This window comes from Heptranchias perlo, chromosome 1 (genome assembly GCF_035084215.1).
Source record: "Heptranchias perlo isolate sHepPer1 chromosome 1, sHepPer1.hap1, whole genome shotgun sequence".
Taxonomy (NCBI): domain Eukaryota; kingdom Metazoa; phylum Chordata; class Chondrichthyes; order Hexanchiformes; family Hexanchidae; genus Heptranchias; species Heptranchias perlo.
In genome coordinates this window covers 22,673,045-22,688,052 of record NC_090325.1, presented here as the reverse complement: position 1 = coordinate 22,688,052, position 15,008 = coordinate 22,673,045, and positions in this window count along the sequence as shown.

Genomic DNA, 15,008 nt, shown 5'->3' with positions numbered 1-15,008 from the left:
TGCTATAGAACCGTGTAGATTATGACAACAGTAAAAACTGTATTTGTCAGACGTCTGTATTTATGTAATCTTTGTAACCTGGTCAAGTCTGTTAAAATGTGGAAATCACAAAGAAGCATTCGTAAGATTTTTTTTGCACATTATTTTCCTTATGTTGCAGCATATTTGTCCTACATACGAACATACGAATTAAAAGCAGGAGTAGGCCATTCGGCCCCTCGAGCCTGCTCTGCCATTTGATAAGATCATGACTGATCTGATTGCGACCTTAACCCTACTTTCCCGTCCAACTACTATAACATTTGACTAACCCTGACTATAACCTTGTCCTAAAATGTAAACTTTCTTACAGTTATTACTTATTATTTGTAAATTGTGGAAATAAAGGAAATCACACAGCACAGTTAAGTGGTAGTGACTATATATTTGGGAAGTATGTGGGTTTGAATCCAGCCCAGAATAATGTAATGAAAGTCTTCTGTTTGCTGGCTGCAAGGGCCCTATTTAAATCCGCTTGAATAATTGCTTCCTGGTTGTTAATAGGCAAATGCGGAACACAGTGCACACGTGGGACATGGAGGCACTAACTCGACAACGTTAGTCAGCCAAACTATAAGGAGTGGTCTAAGAAAATGGAAAATGAAAATGTTACTTTGGTGCTGCGGGTGGTGCTCTTGTGGGGAGTGTTAGGTTTGAGCCCAGAGTAGAAGGAGCTTTACTTTGCATCTGACCCTGCTGTACCTGACCTAGGAGTGCCTAATGCAACATTGGTGGCCGAAAATGGAAAATGTCCCCTTTCCAGCACTTGGAAATATATCGCCGTTCCTTCATTGTCGCTGGGTCAAAATCCTGGAACTCCCTTCCAAACAGCACTGTGGGAGAACCGTCACCACACGGACTGCAGCGGTTCAAGAAGGTGGCTCACTACCACCTTCTCAAGGGCAATTAGGGATGGGCAATAAATGCCGGCCTCGCCAGCGACGCCCACATCCCATGAACGAATAAAAAAAAACTAATACCTCTCACTTTATAAGAGAGATAAAACACTAAAACAGAAAAGATGTCAAAAGTTAAAATCCTAATGAAAAGTCACGCGATAATTTAAACAGAGTAAATGGAAAGGGGAAAAATCTAAGGTGCGATTCCTGAGACAAGGACGATGAAACTGAATTAGTTTTCAATTACAACGTGCGGCGATGGATAATATATTTTCCTGGAGACTAAATCACAGCCTCAACCCTACATAGGAGATAACTTTTTGTCAAAATAAAGTGACATAAAATTATTTGAGCAGAAATACAAGCATGAAATAAAGTCTAAAATGAAAATATTACCATACACATAGTCTGCGGTTATACTACCGTCAGAGATCAGTAACGGGAATGCGAAGCACACCGAAAAAAAGCGTAGTTATACGGTGGGTAGTGACTCCCATTCTGCCCCAGGAGACAGCTAATGCCTATGAGATAGCTTCTTGGAAGCAATTTCAGAATGCTTTGAATGCCCGAGGGTCATGTCGATTTGAATCCTCAGTTATACTGCTACTTTTGCATGGGTAGGTATCCAAAACAATTTCACACCAAGGAGAAAGTGGCAGTATAACTGCAGCCTAGCATAACAGCTCACTCACCTCTATCCCAATCATACTTTCAAGCAACACCTTCGCATCCCTCCTATCATAAGCTAATAGACAGTAGGTACTAACAGAAATTCCAGTAACAATTTAGTTTAGTACAAGAGCATAACTAAAAAAACTAATCAGTAAATTCAACAATGTAACGATTTGATTGGATTGAAACTATGATTAGTGTGCAGACATTTTATTAGGTAATGATTGCAGATTATTGGGGTGTGACTTTATGTAGTGCAGAGGGTTCTGGCAATAGTGCTCACTTTTGGGCGTTACATTAGCCCAGCTTTGAGGACACTCCTAATGTTTGTAATCATCAAATCATAGAAAGTTATGGCACAGAAGGAGGCCATTTGGCCCATCATGTCCATGCCGGCCAAAAAAGAGCTATCCAAATTAATCCCACTTTCCAGCAATTGTCCCATAGCCCTCTAGGTTACGGCACTTCAAGTGCACATCCCAGTACTGTTTAAATGAGTTGAGGGTTTCTGCCTCTATCACTCTTTCAGGCAGTGAGTTCCAGACCCCCACCGCCCTCTGGGTGAAAAAAAAATTCCTCAGCTCCCCTCTAATTTTTCTACCAATTTGTTTAAATCTATGCCCCCACTCACTGACCCCTCTGCCAAGGGAAATAGTTCCTCCCTATCCATTCTATCTAGTCCCGTCATAATTTTATATACTTCAATTAAATCTCCCCTCAGCCTCCTTTGTTCCAAAGAAAACAACCCCAGCCTATCCAATCTTTCCTCATAGCTAAAATTCTCCAGTCCTGGCAACATCCTCGTAAATCTCCTCTGTACCCTCTCTAGTGCAATTACATCTTTCCTGTAATGTGGTGACCAGAACTTTACGCCGTACATAAGTTGTGGCCTAACCAGTGTTTTATACAGTTCTAGCATAACCTCCCTGCTCTTATATTCTAATAAAGGAATGTAATATTGGGTTTCAAGGTGATGTTACCTGCCCCCGGGACTGTATTAGGATTGAAAAGTGATTACTTCTCCTATGAATGGATTGATAACTCTAACCAAACTGCATTAAAACCGCTTTTATCCACCAGTCACCAAAGGGCCCGTTCGGAACGGTGTCCTATTAACAAAGGACGGTTAGACTGTGAAATCTGATTCCTATCTGGGGAACAAATTACATCATCCAATGAACCCTTCCCCCACCTACTGGCCACACAATACAACCAGCAATATGAAATGCAGTATCTAACAACTGAACTAGTGCCCAGAATTAAAATACAATGTAATTTAAAGAACCTCGGAGGTCGATTCAAGGCCTTGATGGAACTAACATGAGCACATTCTCGTGCACGTGTAGAAGACAGTTAATCACAGTACTGGGATGTGCACTTGAAGTGCCGTAACCTAGAGGGCTATGGGACAATTGCTGGAAAGTGGGATTAATTTGGATAGCTCTTTTTTGGCCGGCATGGACATGACCAGAACTTTACGCAGTACACAAGTTGTGGCCTAACCAGTGTTTTATATAGTTCTAGCATAACCTCCCTGCTCTTATATTCTAATAAAGGAATGTAATATTGGGTTTCAAGGTGATGTTACCTGCCCCCGGGACTGTATTAGGATTGAAAAGTGATTACTTCTCCTATGAATGGATTGATAACTCTAACCAAAATGCATTAAAACCGAAGGATAATCAATGCGGCGATAAGGGTTATCAGATCAGCTATCATCTGCACTGCAGCAGGAAGTACCCAGTCGAAGACTGTTGCCTTTCAGCCACCTCTGCCTCCCATAGAATTACACAGCATTTACAACAAGGAAACAGGCCCACCAGTCTGTGTTAGTGCTTAACTTCCACACACTCTGCTGTCCTAATTCCATGTGCCCACCCTGTTCCTAGAATCATAGAATCATAGAGACAGAAGGAGGCCACTTGGCCCACCATGACTGTGCTGGCTCTTTGATAGAGCTGTTCAATAAAGGTTCCTATATCGCTTTATTCTTTTTTTCTTCAACCACCTATCTTAAATATTGACATGGTCTCTGCTTCAATTACTAACTCTGTTAGTACATTCCACAGCCTCACAACACATTGTGTAAAAAAGGTTCTCTTGCTCCCTGTCCTAAATGTCTTACATTTAATCTTATATCTATAATCCCATACTTCTAGACCCCTCAATCACTACAGTTTGCTTCTATCTACTCTGTTTGGTCCCTTCATAATTTTTAACACCTCTATCAAATCGCTCCTTAATTTCCTTTGTTCTAATGAAAACAGCCCCAGTTTCCATCACTGCCCTGCTGGCATTCCCAATCAATAATGTTCCATAGAATCATCTGCACAGCCAACCTGTGAATTATAAATCATAGAATCATAGAATGGTTACAGTACAGAAGGAGGCCATTCGGCCCATCGAGCATTGAGCAGGTGCCCGTTCTTTATTAGAGCAATCCAGTTAGTCCCATTCCCCCGCTCTTTTCCCACAGCCCTGCAATTTTTCTCCCTTCAAGTATTTATCTAATTCCTTTTGAAATCCACGATTGAATCTGCTTCCACCACCCTTTCAGGCAGTGCACTCCAGATCATAACTACTCGCTGTGTAAAAATTTTTTCCCTCACGTCGCCTCTGTTTCTGTTGCCAATCACCTTAAATCTGTGTCCTCTGGTTCTCAACCTTTCCGCCAATGGGAACAGTTTCTCTTTATTTACTTTATCTAAGCCCTTCATGATTTTGAAGCAAAGAAAAAAGAAGCAAATCATAGAATGATGCAGCATAGAAGGAGGTCATTCAGCCCATCCTGCCTGTACTGGCTCTTTGAAAGAGCCATCCAATTAGTCCCACTCCTCTGCTCTTTCCTCATAACCCTGCAACATCTTTCCTTTTCAAGTAGATATCAAATACCCCTTTGAAAGTTACAATTGAATCAGCTTCCACCACCCTTTCAGGCAGTGCATTCCCGATCATAACAAACTCCAGTTTTTTCTTGGAAATGTTTTTTTTTAGAGATGATATCTTGTGAGTTACTCTGCTTGATTGAACAAGCCACAATAGATGTATAAATAAAAATACTTGAAGTTTGAAATAAATGCAGAAAATGTTGGAAATACAATAGGTGAGTCAGCATCTGTAAAGGGAAAAGTCAGGTTAAGGTTTGAGAGTGTAGTCCCCCCATCAGAACTCAAGAATGAAAGATAGGGCAGCATTTCAGCAGGGCTCGAAAAACATAGAGTACAGGGGAGAATCAAGAGACTGAGATCGGTAGATTTTTGGACTCGAAGGGAATCAAGGGACTCTAAGAGGATAGGGCGACAAAGTGGAGTTGAGGTGAAAGTTCAGCCATGATCTTGTTGAATGGCGGAGCAGGTTTGAGGGGCAGTATGGCCTTCTCCTGTTCCTATTTCTTATGTTCAACAGGTGCATATTGTCTGTATCCAGCACCAGTTGACTGAAATTGTTTACCTGTAACATGGTATTTATTTAAACAAGAGAATGGCCAAGAATACAACAGTACGGGTTATAAGTTAATCGATTACAGTAACGGACCAAGATATGTCTATTCTTAATGTTATTGGCAATTTGTTTTGAAGTCCTTCTCTAGCCTGTTTTGTGCCTGACTTGTTATACCCACGCCCTGTACAAGCTGATCAGTTGGGGCTCACCTTGTGTGCGGCCGCAGCCAAATAGTACCACAAGGTGAGGAGGCGTCTCTGGTATCGTTCTGACCAAGACTGTGCAATGGAAACCCTGAAAGATCCCAGGCGATGATGCAAACTGAAAACAGTTTAAGGAAACATTGACGAGCGAGAAGCAGTTTCTTTATCACGGGTCCTTGCATATAGACCGGATGCAGAGTTACAAGTCACTTTTCGGTTTGGTCCATGAGATTTGTTAAAGGGGTGTTAGTTCCACTCAGTCCTCTAAGTGCTGACAATACCGGTCGGATCAGTGTCCTCTCGCTCTGACCTCTGCTTATTTTACATGAAGCACATTTTTTTTTGGACACAGCAAAGTCACAATCAGTCCTTTCTGTGGTGTTCCTTCTGCTCAATTCATTGCTTTTCGGGAGTTTAATTTGAAAGAAAGAAGAAAGAAAGACTTGCATTTCTATATCCTTTGACGACTCAGGACGTCCTAAAGGGCTTTATAGCCAATGAAATACTTTTTGAAGTGTAGTCATTGTTGTAATGTATGGAAATGCAGCATCTAATTTGCATACAGCAAGATCCCACAAATAGTAATATGATAATGACCAGATAATCTGTTTTCGTCATGTTAGTTGAGGGATAAATACTGGCCAGGACACTGGGAGAGCTCCCCTGCTCTTCATGGAATAATGCCATGGGATCTTTTAGGTCCACCTGAGAGGGCCTCGAATTTACATCTCATCTGAAAGACGGCACCCCTGATAGTGCAGAACTGCCTCAGTATTGCGCTGGAGTGTCATCCTGGATTATGTGCTCACATCTGTTGAATGGGATTTGAAGCCACAAACTTTTGACTCAGAGGCGAGAGTGCTACCACTGTGCTAAGGCTGAGAAAAGACAAAATAACTAAGCTTTACATTTTTGTGCTAATGTATGTCTTAAAAATTTTGCAGTTTATTTTAGTTAACCATTTTTCAGCTAAAAGATGAATGATTGCAATTGGATAAACTTTAATGTATATCATTGCAAGACTGAATTTCTAAGAACATGCAACTCTAATCAGTGAATGCAATCTTCCACACTGTGCTCTACATAGTGTTCACCACATTAAATCCCACAGTCACATACAAGGCGCCAGGTGTGTTCTGCAGCTTGCAGTAGGGAACTGGTTCTGTGCCACCTGCTACTTTGTGCAGAAGAAACAACCGACATATTTATCATGTTTCAACAATTCAATAATTATCACCCCAATTAACACAATGCATTTGGTGAATACATTACTGCCATTAGCCACAAGATGTAAGTACCAATTCTCAACATATAAAAGGTATTGATTGCAGTCTGTGAGCAGTAATTGACTGTCAGTTGATCCGAGGTGTAGGTGGTTAGCTTCTGTGGTCCTTTGGGACTGGGCAACATCAGTACAAAACATCACAAGATAAAAATTATAAGTTTAAAACAGAAAATGCTGGAAATACTCAGCAAGTCAGGCAGCATCTGTGGAGAAAGAAACAGAGTTAACGTTTCAGGTCAAAGACCTTTCATCAGAACTGGAAGAAATTAAAGATTTAACAGTTTTTAAGCAAGTACAGAGCCAGGGAAAGGAGGGAGGGGGAGGGGGAGGAAGGAGAGTGGAGGAGAGGACAAAAGGGAAGAGGGTCTGTGATAGAGTGGAGGGTAGGAGTGATTAAATGACAAAAGGGATGATGGTGCAAGGCAAGGAGGGTGGTAATGAAACAAGTAAAGAAACAAAAGATGGGTCCAGAGGAGCTCTAAATGGCAACAGCAGAACCATTACCAGCATAGATTAGATAGATAGATTAGATAGATAGATAGATTAGATTAGATAGATTAGGTGAATGGGCAAAACTGTGGCAAATGGAATTCAATGCAGACAAATGTGAGGTCATCCACTTTGGATCAAAAAAGGATAGAACAGGGTACTTTCTAAATGGTAAAAAGTTAAAAACAGCGGATGTCCAAAGGGACCTAGGGGTTCAGGTACATAGATCACTGAAGTGTCATGAACAGGTGCAGAAAATAATCAAGAAGGCAAATGGAATGCTGGCCTTTATATCTAGAGGACCAGAGTACAAGGGGGCAGAAGTTATGCTGCAGCTATACAAAGCCCAGGTTAGACCGCACCTGGAGTACTGTGAGCAGTTCTGGGCACCGCACCTTCGGAAGGACATATTGGCCTTGGAGGGAGTGCAGTGTAGGTTTACTAGAATGATACCCGGACTTCAAGGGTTAAGTTACAAGGAGAGATTACACAAATTGGGGTTGTGTTCTCTAGAGTTTCGAAGGTTAAGGGGTGATCTGATCGAAGTTTATAAGATATTAAGGGGAACAGATAGGGTGGATAGAGAGAAACTATTTCCGCTGGTTGGGGATTTTAGGAGTAGGGGGCACAGTCTAAAAATTAGAGCCAGACCTTTCAGGAGTGAGATTAGAAAACTTTTCTACACACAAAGGGTGGTAGAAGTTTGGAACTCTCTTCTGCAAACGGCAATTGATACTAGCTCAATTGCTAAATTTAAATGTGAGATAGATAGCTTTTTGGCAACCAAAGGTATTAAGGGATATGGGCCAAAGGCAGGTATATGGAGTTAGATCACAGATCAGCCATGATCTTATCAAATGGCGGAGCAGGCACGAAGGGCTGAATGGCCTACTCCTGTTCCTATGTTCCTATCTGCTGTCCGAAAAAATGGGAGCAGTGGTTATGATCTGAAGTTGCTGAACTCAATGTTGAGTCCGGAAGGTTGTAAAGTGCCTAATTGAAAGACGAGGTGCTGTTTCTCGAGCTTCTATTGAGCTTCATTGGAGCAGTGTAGGAGGCCGAGGTCAGAGTGGGAGTGGGACGGGGAATTAAAATGGCAAGTGACCAGAAGGTCAGGGTCATGCTTGCGTACTGAATGGAAGTTATAAAAATTATAGGAATAGGCTAAATGTTCCTATGTTCCTATCTCACAAACCCTTAAAAACATTGAGTTTATTTTGTTACCCATTTGCTAAGAATTCTATGATCAATTGGTTTAAGCTATAATTGTAAATTATACAGTTTGGAATTGCTTTGTAATATTGATACCTTCTTGTACTGAGGTTGGGTGTCAGTTGTAACAGATTCGGACATGACGTCAAATGGTCATCAATGTCCCATTTATTAATAGTCAAATCAAATATGTAAAAATACTCAATATTAGAGGACAGTAATAATAGAGATTAAAACAATATTACCCTGTTTGATCTCTGGGCAGAGTTTGTAATTAAGTTGGCAGCATGATCGTTTCAAGTTTTCTGACAGCTGGAAGTCTTCTGACATCTTGGTAGGCTTTTGACAGCTGGGTGAACTTTGCTGATTCCTCTGTCCTGAGCTCAGGAGACACTGATTTTTATGGCCCCCTGGCTGGGTCCTCGCATCATATATAGAGTTGTTATTCACAAGACTGTTGGGAATATGTTATTATTAATGCTACCAAGGATTGTTAATCCTTCTTAGTAATGACTTCCACGATGATTCGGGCCGGTGGGGGACCGAACATGCAAGCTTTATTATAGACACAAGAACAACTTTCTAATGCAGTTATAACAAACAACAAGTATTTATATAACATTCTAATAAGTCATATCAAATAAACAAGGATGATACAACCTGTCCCTAGGAAATTTCAGGATGATCAGACCTGGTCCGTAGGGTCTGTGGATCTCCACCACCCTGAGAAGCTGCTTCTAACTTTTAGTGAGACGAAGCCTCAGTTTTTATATCTTTCTGAAGCATATTTGCTTCTAGTAGCTTAACGACATTAGCCCCATGATGTCATCTGTCCTGGACATCTTCCCCCCAGGGTGCCCATTGTTCCAGACATCTTTCGGATATCCATTCTATGGTGTTAACTGTTTGTCTGACAACAAAAAAAGGCAAGTTCAGCAAAATAATCAGCACAGTCTGCAGAGCATGATGGTTAAAAGCGTTAAGGAAAAAGATGCCAATTTGTCCCTATCCCCGATACTCTTATGGAGTGCTTCACTGCAGATTGTCCTGTTTGCCTGCATGTATTTGAACTTTGATGTTTGAAAACTTTTGTAAGTGGTGTGGTTTTCTCTACCTCTTGGTTCGTTCTGGTGGTTTGCCAAAAGAAATAAAGGCAATACTTAAGTTTCAAAGGAATGTATAAGGGATATTTCTCAATTAGCACTGTTTTAGTACATATACTTGATGCATTCATATCAAATTCCAGGCCATGCTGTTTTAGGGCAGGCATTGACTTATTTAAAATTAATGGATAAGCATTTGCATTGAAATAGTGAACAGACAAGAATGTGGTATGTACATTTTAAGGGCATGATCAGGATAGGGTGCAGTAGCCTAGTGGTTATGATACTGGACTAGCAACCCAGAGGCTGTGAGTTCTAAATCCCCTCATAGAAAGAAAGAATTTGCATTTATATACAGTAGTGCCTTTCAGGATATTTCACAGCTAATGAAGAACATTTTTGAAGTGTTGTTGCTGTTGAAATGTAGGGAAATGTGGCAGCCAAATTGCCCACAGCAAATTCCTATAAACAGCAATGATATAAATGACCAGATAATCTATTTTAGTGATGTTTGTTGTGGGATAAATGTTGGCCAGGACCAAGTTATGATATTGAATTCAATAAATCTAATAATTTGTGGGCTGGCACTAGAAAATGACCAAGAAACCCAATTGGTTCACTAATATTCTTCAGGGAAGGGAACCTGTCATCCCTACCTGGTCTGGCCTACATGCCACTCCAGCCCTAAACTACATGATTGACTCTGACAGGGCAATTAGGGATGGACAATAAATAATGGCTCGCCAATATTGCCCACCATTGATCATTACTATACCCAATGTCCGGCTGTTTTGTACACCTTGGTCTAGAAATTCTGGTGGCGCTGTTCTGCCATTGGAAGGGTGGCAGGGCAGAACGTCTACCTGCTGCTTTGACTCTGCCATGATGCCAACCTAAATTCAGGGGTGGGGTCATTTAAATATTATGGGTGGGTGTCCACACCGGTAGTAAAATTACAGGCATACCCACCTAAAGGAAGTGGAAGAATTGAAAACTTTTCAAAAAGTCTTTTTGATTGCTCCCTCGCTGCTGGCCCCAGAAGCAAACATTTGAATTCTTCTTAGAAGGGCTGATATGCAGCATAGAACGGCATGTAACCTGCTTCCTGCAAGCATTTATAGCACTGTCTGTAATGGGGGAATTTTCTTCAAATTTTTTCTCAGGATGTGAGTGATGTTGGCGAGACCACATTTGTTGCCTATTCCTCGTTGCCCTGAGAAGGTGGCAATGGGCCTTCTCCTTGAACTGCTGCAGTCCTTGTGGTGGTGGTCCTCCCTCAATGGTGTTTAGGGAATTCCAGGAGATTGACCCAGTGACAATGAAAGAATGGCAGTATGTGTCCAAGTCAGGATGGTGTATGACTTCAGAACGTAAGAACATAAGAAATAGGAGCAGGAGTAGGCCATAGGGCCCCTCGTGCCTGCTCCGCCATTCAATAAGATCATCTCCACTTTCCTGCCTGATCCCCATAATCCTGTTATTCCCCTAGAGTTCAAAAAATTATCGATCTCAGCCTTGAATATACTCAACAACTCAGCATCCACAGCCCTCTGGGGTAGAGAATTCCAAAGATTCACAACCCTCTGAGTGAAGAAATTACTCCTCATCTCAGTCTTAAATGGCCCACCCCTTATCCTGAGACTATGCCCCCTAGTTCCAGACTCGCCAGCCGGGAGAAACAATCTCTCAGCATCTACCCTGTCAAGCCCCCTCAGAATCTTATATGTTTCAAAGAGATCACCTCTCATTCTTTTAAACTCCAGAGTACAGGCCTGTACTACTTAATCTCTCCTCATAGGACAACCCTCTCATCCCAGGAATCAATCTAGTGAACCTCCATTGCACCGCCTCCATGGCAAGTATATTCTTCCTTATTTAAGGAGATGAAAACTGTACACTGTACTCCAGATGTGGTCTCACCAAAGCCCTGTACAATTTAGTAAGACTTTCTTACTCTTGTACTCCAACCCCCTTGCAATAAAGGCCAACATACCATTTGCCTTCCTAATTGCTTGCTGTACCTGCATGCTAACTTTCTGTGTTTCTTGTACAAGGACATCCAGATCTTTCTGAACACCAACATTTAATAGTTTCTCACCATTTAAAAAATATTCTGTTTCTCTATTCTTCCTACCAAAGTGAATAACCTCACATTTCCCCACATTATACTCCATCTGCCACCTTCTTGCCCACTCACTTAACCTGTCTATATCCCTTTGCAGACTCTTTGTGTCCTCCTCACAGCTTACTTTCCCACATAGCTTTGTATCATCAGCAAACTTGGATACATTACTCTCAGTACTTTCATCTAAGTCATTAATATAGATTGTAAATAGCTGAGGCCCCAGCACTGATCCTTGCGGCACCCCACTAGTTACAGCCTGCCAATGTGAAAATGATCTGTTTATCCCTACTTCTGTTTTCTGTCCGTTAACCAATCCTCTATCCATACTAATATATTACCTCCAACCGCATGAGCCCTTATCTTGCGTAGCAACCTTTTATGTGGCACCTTATCAAATGCCTTTTGAAAATCCAAATATACTACATCCACTGGTTCCCCTTTATCTACCCTGCTAGTTACATCCTCAGAGACTTGGAGGGCAACTTGCAGATGATAGTGTTTCCGTGGCTTTGCTGCTCTTGTCCTTCTTGGTGATTGTGGGGATGGGAGCTGCAGTCAAATGTGACTAATTGCTGCAGTGCATCCTGCACATTGTATCTATTGCAGCCGCAGAACACAGGAAATGGAGGGGGTAGATATTGAACCCAGTGGCAGGGGGTGCTGATGAAGCTTGGGACTTATGCGGCGCAAATGTTACCTGCGACTTGTCAGCGAAAGCCTGGATATTGTCCAGGCCCTGCGGGGAATGGATTTGAGAATCAGCAAACAACCCCACTGCTGACCTTATGATGGAGGGAGGGACTTTGAAGAAGCAGCTGAAGATAATTGGGCCAAGGATGCTGCCCGGAGGAATTATGGTAGCAATGTCCTGGGGCTGTGATGATTGGCCTTCGACAACCATGACCATCTTCCTATGTCTCTAACATGACTCCAGCCATTGGAGGGTTTTCACCTTGACCTTCAATGACCTTAGTTTTACTTGGGTTCCTTGGTAGTATACTTGATTGAATGCAGCCCTGTTGTCAATATCTGGAGACTCACCTTTTCCTTGGAGTTTATCTTGTGGTATATCTGGGGCAGCCTGGGATCCCACATCCTGCCTCTGCCCCTTCCCAGAGACTGACTTTGGAATGGGGGGGGGTGGGGGCGGGGAAGAAGCTCCCCCTCCCATTATAATTTGTGGTGCCAGTGATCACGGGATGGAAACCTGGTGGAGAGAGGTTCCACCCCAATTTCCAATCACACGGCCGGCACAACATCCAAATTCTGCCCTATGAAAGAGTGGAATCTCTGGGCATTTATCTCACTCGCAGTTTAGAAAACTTTCTACATAATGATGTAGAAATTGGAATGCGTTTCGCACGTTTTCCAGGTCCAAAACAGATGCCACGAAGTCGAATTTTGCAGCGTGATGTTCCGCTCTGGAACGGTGCCTGACACCATATTTGTTGAATGTGTATTCGGGGGTTCTGCAGGTGACACCTCTCTGTCTGAACACGGTGATTGCCTTGGCAACGGGCAGTTGCAGGGGCAGTCTGTAAACACCATGTATTGTTCTATATGTATAAATGCGTAGGCTTCAAGGAGCTCTTGAAACATTTGCCTGAGGAAGGAGGAAATCTCCGAAAGCTTGTGAATTTAAAATAAAATTGCTGGACTATAACTTGGTGTTGTAAAATTGTTTACAATTGTCAACCCCAGTCCATCACCGGCATCTCCACATCATGACACCATATAGGCATCCCTGGCGGCTGCCTCAAACAAACACAGGCTTCATTTAAATAAGCTAGTAAGGGTCCTGCGCCTGAATCAGGACACTTTTGTGAAATTGGTGTCCATGCGTGCCTGAAAAGTCACTTCCTTAACCCACCCAGCAAACCATGGCGGGAACAGTCGACAAGCGGTATTTAAAGGGATCCTCACTTCCATCAAGGTAAGTCGCTGGTTAATCGTTTTAAACTTCTAGGGTGTTTTTGGGAGAAATTTGTGGCTGTTTTGGTGGGTCCTCAGTGTCTGCATCTGTACTCTGTGCAGCAGGGCTAGGATGAAAGATCTCCCTCCGCCGAGCTGCTTTCTGGGCAATCCTATCCCCCTGCCCTTGCTCCTGGGCACTCGTGCTGTATGGATCTCCACATGTAGACCCCTCTAGTCTACCTTCTGAATAATGTGCAGTTCCATTCTCTGAGCTGGTGTCTGCAAGTGTACGTTTGAGTATTGCTGCCCTCTTCTTCTTCTGATGCTTTCTCAGGGCTGTGTTGAGCTTCTAGACATGAAATGTAAGGATGGGCGATGAGTTAGCAGTTAGTGACATGGGTATGCAGAGACAGATGAGTGGCTTCTGAAAGCAGCTGCAACCTGTCATGCATCACATGTAGGGGTGAGATTTAAGTGAGAAGCGAAGGAGGGGAAGATGATTTAAAACCCTGCCAGACTTATCCTTCAGCCTCACCAGATGCCACGGTCCTGACACGTCCCCTGCCCACGATGTCCATAACCTGCTCTTCGAGTGGGGACAGCACATGGATGAAGTGTGTCCCTTCTTCCTGTGGCTGCCTGCTCCCAGTTATTGTGTGCGAGCTTTACCCTGCAAGAAAGAGAGAGTGTTTTGAGGACATGCATGTCAGGGTAGAATAGAGTCGCTGGTGTGTGAAAGATGGCAGAGGTGTGAGAAGGTGAAGGAAGTAATGGTGAAGAAAAGTAGCAGGTGCTGAGTGTGACATTAGGAGCAGAAGGAGGTGGAGTGAAGTGTGCTGCAGTGATTGGAGGGGAATCGAGGGAGGGATGGATGGTGAATGCTGGGGCAACAGGTAGTGCAAGGCTAATCATAAAGTAATGAGAGATATGTGTCAGGAGGCTTACCTTAGCTATTCTTGTGAGGTCACTGAACTTATCCCTGCATTGCAGTCATGTCCTGGCGGTGATGCTTCTGGCACTGACCCGCTCTGCCACCTCTGCCCACTCATGCCAGGCAACTGGCCTTGATATCTTCCTGCCGCCTGGTGGATAGATGTCTCTCCTCCTGCCAACCTCCTCCACCAATACCTCAGAAAAACAGGGAGCCCTTGCAGTTTCTACTGTGTCTGCCAATCTTCAGTTCTGGTTGCCTGCAGCCAAACTGCACCTCCCCTTTTAGAGTTGCAGGATGCCTTTAAATGGCGTCAGCAACACCGATATTGATGCCCACATTAAGTGAGCTGCCAATGAACAGTGCAGTGCCTATTTTATTTTAATTAATCAGGGGAACTAATTTGGGGGCCTAAGTTGCGTCCACGTGATTGGACGTGCGCTTCGAGCGTGGCGCCCATTCTGCCCCCGAAAATGGACTTAATCCAATTTCTACCCCAGTAACTTTGTAGTGTTAGATTGTACGCGATGTATGCAGTAAGGTTCTGTACAACCTTGCAATTACTCAAAGTAACAACGAGGTAAATACTTTACCCTGCAATCCTCAGACGTCAGTTTTTCAACCAGACACCTAACTGGAAATCAATTCATTTTTAATAACACACAGGAAATCGTTTTTTTCTTTTTAATTATCAT